General features: G+C 33.8%; 1 pseudogene; it reads left to right on the plus strand.

Moving 5' to 3' along the window:
- Positions 1-1507: 1507 nt before the first annotated feature.
- LOC102030049 lies at positions 1508-3690 on the plus strand (annotated as a pseudogene).
- Positions 3691-4633: the final 943 nt, after the last annotated feature.

Genomic DNA, 4633 nt, shown 5'->3' on the forward strand with positions numbered 1-4633 from the left:
CATGATTTTATGTTTTGTTTTGTTTTTTGATTTTTTTTCTGGTACTGGGAATCGAACTCATGACCTTGCACTTGCCAGGCAGGCACTGTGCCACTGAGCTAAATCCCCAGCCCCAGTGCATGATTTTTAAAGTAAAGTCAACATGCATATAACTATCTTTGAGGCTAAGAAGTAGCACTTTTGTTGCTCTGTGAAATGACATCCTCTCCAGTCACAACTCACCATCTGAGCCAAGAATTAACCACTTCATGATTTCTGTGTTAAACATCTCATTTTTATAAGTTTTGCATTGTTTTAAGTCTCTATAACATTTGCATTTATTTCCAGGCTTTCTTTTTGCTTCTTATATGTGGGATCTATTCCATGTATTTTTCCAAGAGTTGGATAATTGCTCAATATTATGTTACCTGTGCTAGTGTACATAGCGACTATCCTCAGGTTTTTTTTTTTTTTTCAGTACTTGGAATTGAACTCATGACCTTAGACTTGCCAGGCAAGTGCTTATGCCACTTAGCTATATCCCCAGCTATCCTCAGGTTTTGTAATCTGAGGTAACACTAAACTCTTAAATGAACTAGGGAGTATTTCTCTTTCGCCTCCAGAAAGTCTATGCAAATTTAGAATTGTTTCACTCTTGCAGTGTTTAAAGAATGTTCAAGTAATAATTGCATTGTAGTATTTGACTTTTTATGTCAATTTTTGACATAATTTAAATTTTAATTATGATATTTTCAATGTTATGCATACACACATCAAAAGAGACACTTGGTTTGAATGGAGTTCAATCTTCCTTCTTTTAGTACTTGATTATAATGTTTGTTTTCATTTGAGTAGAGCTGATCTTGATTTATACACTCATTCAGAAAATATAGAATAATATGTAGGAAAGTTTGGTTTTTCTTAAAGTTAGATATTAAAATTTTTTTCATTCCAAATAAGTAAATATAAAAACTAAATGTTTTATAATTTTGAAGCACTTTTGGAAAGAATGCTTGTGAATATTTTTACCTTTAGTGTTAAATGATAATGAAGTATCCCTTGAGTTCTGCATACTTAGTCATAGGACGTCTCCCTGCTCATATTACAACAGTGAGAACTTATTCTGAAATTTCAAATCAACCCCAAAAGCAATAATTCCAGTCCCCCATAAATGAGTCACAAGGTGCATTGTGACAGACAGAAACAGGAATTTTTAGCTGTTGCCTGTCAAATAGAAATAGAGCAACATTACTGAGGTCCAAAGTGAATATCAGTATCAGAAATTCAACTAAATTATGCTATGAATTTGTGAGTTAAATTCTTGCCTTTTATTTTTTTATGTTCATGCATTTGTTCTTTGTGGACTAATTTCATTTTCTTTAAAGCAACATTCTATATTAAATAATTTTTAAAGACTTTATAGAAATCAATATCTTCCAGGGCAGCCCACCTCCTGAGAAGCCCACCCCATTTGGAAGCTGCTCCTTGCCGCAGGCCCAGCTCTGGGAGAACCACATAGAGTTTTGACTGGTGTTGAGTATGTTGTTGGAAGGAAAAGCTGTGCCATTCTAATTGACAATGATCAGTCCATCAGTCGAAATCATGCTGTGTTAACAGCTAACATTTCTATAACTAACTTGCAGCAAACAGATGAAATTTCTATTTTGACAATAAAAGATAATTCTAAGTATGATACCTTTGTTAATGAGGAAAAAATGCAGAATGGCCTTTCTCGAATTTCGAAGACAGGAGATAGAGTTACCTTTGGAGTGTTTGAAAGTAAATTCAGGTGTCTCTGAGAAAACTTCTTTAAATCAAGCTGTATTACAGCTTGGAGGACTGATAATAAACAACTGGACCAAAGAATGTACTCAGCTTGTTATGACATCAGTTAAAGTTACCATTAAAACAATATGTGCCCTCATTTGTGGATGTCCAACTGTAAAGCCAGAATATTTTACTGAAGTTGTTAAAGCAGTTCAGTCCAAGCAACAGCCTCCACAAATTGAAAGCTTTTACCCACCTGCTGATGAGCCAGCTATTGGAAGTAAAAATATTGATCTGTCAGGACGACAGGAAAGAAAACAAATCTTCAAAGGAACAACATTTGTATTTTTAAATGCCAAACAGCATAAACAATTAAGTTCAGCAGTTGTTTTTGAAGGTGGAAAACTAGATTGATAACAGAAAAGAATGAAGATAGTTTTCTTTCAGCTCTTGGAAGTTGTGTTGCTGATATAGGAATAGCAAATACACAGATCTTAATTCCTAACTCCCAGAAAAAATGGATTCACTCAATTATAGATATATTCCAAAGGCAGGTTCTTAGACCTATTTCTGAAGCAGAAATTGGATGGGCAGTTATTTTCATGACTACAGAAAATTACTGTAATCCTCGGGGCCAACCCCATGCAGGATTAATGACAATGACTCCAGGGCAAAGCCTTTCACAAGGCCGCTTAGTCAGTGAAAAACTAATGCCAAGTGCTCCTGTGAACACTACAACATATGTAACTGACGCAGAATCAGACCTGGCAGATACATGTATGTATTCCAGTGAAAAGCCAAAAGAAATCAAAATCTCCAGAATGGAATGAAAATTCGGAACATTTTCACAAGAAATATCCAATAGAAAAGAATCACCCAAAACAAGCTCCAATAATAACATAATATCAAATTCTCTAGTTAGAATAAAAATCCAAAGCTATCAGCTTTCACTAACTAATATCCCAAGTGTAAGTAAAAGAGATCAGGCTTCTCAATAGCAACAAATACCATTAAAAACTACTTTCAATCATCTCCTCAAAAAAGGGAAAGGGATGAAGAAAACCAGGAAATGTCTTCATCCAAATCAGCAAGAATAGAAATGTCTGTTCTCTTTTAGAGCAAACACAGCCAGCTATAACCTCACGGTGGAAAAACAAAGCACAAAGTCTGTCTCAGAATGAACCTATAGACACAAAATCAAAAAACTTATTTTCAGATGATATTGATTTAAATTCCAGTGTGAAAAACTTTGCCAGTAAATCTGTTTCTACAGAAAATCTAAGATCAAAGAAAAGAAAGGAAATTGATTTGGCCATAGAAGATGAACAATTGGAACAGTTATTCAAGAATACAAGACCAGAATTAGAAATTGAAGTAAAAGTTGAAAAACAGGAAAAAGATGTTGATGTTAGAAAAAAGCCAAGGATGGATATAGAAGCAAATAACAAGTTTGATAATGAAACAGTACTGGAAAATGGCAAGATAGCTGAAGAAACTGAAGTTGGGAAGAAATGTGAGATCAAGAAAGAATCACTATGGTCAACTAAAGAAATATCTATCAATGACAAACTTCAGGACATCAGTGAGATGCTTCCAACAAAGGTGTTAATGACTGAATTTAGATCACTGGTGGTTAATAGCTCCACTTACAGAAATCTATGCAAGGTGAATAAGGACCATGGTCATCAACTAAAGAATTACAAGAAATTCAAAAAGGTCCCATTTCCTGGAGCAGGTAAACTCCCACACGTCACTGAAGGATCAGATCTAATAGCTTATCATGCTAGAAAGAGTGCAGAATTAGAAGAACAGTTGAAACAGGAAATGGAGGTACAAAACCAACATGCAAAGGAAGAGTCTCTTGCTGATGATCTGTTTAGGTATAATCCTAATGTAAAAAGGAGAAGATAATTCAGAATTTCAAAAGGAACTTATGAAAACAAATTTCTCAGCATTTACTTTAGGCTGAGACACATGAACACAGTGTATCAAAGAGATTAAGTTTTTATGGCCTAAATTTTTTAAATAAAATGTGCAAAACTCTAAAAAAAAAAGAAAGAAATCAATATGTTTCCTAATGGACAGGGTTATTTCTCTGTGGAGACCTGAAGTACTTGCCTCTAATAAAGTCTGAGTTATATATTACACAGAATTGTTCAGTAGTTCCAAAGAGTTAAGTAGATTGTATTGAAAGGCCTAAACTTAGATTTCCTCCTGAAAAGAAAAATAAAGTGCAGTTAAATCATATACATGTAAATCTAGCAGGAATTACAACAAATATTATCCTTGTTAATCATCAAGTACACTGGCAAAAATTGAAAAAAATAAGAATAGAAAAATTTACATAATGTTTTCTTGTGTGGCACTAACATTCCTGTCAAAGATAAGGTCAGTGGGTCAGTGTAAGTCATGTCTATGTTTATACTATCTTAGAAGAAATAAATCACCTTAAAGTGGCTACCACTGCTCCTCTAAGGATTATAGATCTTTTCAAATTGGTGGCTATTTTTTTCAAGAGAAAATAGTTCCAATCTGAGCTGAATAGATGTTATTTTTGTGAACACAAAGTAACTACCTCACAATCTTTCAAAACAGAAAAAATTTATGGCACAAGGGTTTTATGCCTTTTCCTGCATCTTTGCAAAAATCTGAATTTAATTCCACATTACAAAGATGCACACTTGAAATTATTCTTCACGCTTTAAAAAACACAAAATCAGAAATTTTGCCCTACTATTCATGTTAGAGCTTAAAAAAAACCTTGTTTTAAAAGTGCCCATGTGTCTCAGCAATTATCTTTCCCTAACAGTATTTCTGAGTAAAGCTTTGGGCTAAATTTAAAAATGAGAAATACACATGGAACTTTCATGTTCCGTGCATATTCTCT

This window comes from Chinchilla lanigera, unplaced genomic scaffold, assembly GCF_000276665.1.
Source record: "Chinchilla lanigera isolate Chin_1 unplaced genomic scaffold, ChiLan1.0 scaffold00008, whole genome shotgun sequence".
NCBI lineage: Eukaryota > Metazoa > Chordata > Mammalia > Rodentia > Chinchillidae > Chinchilla > Chinchilla lanigera.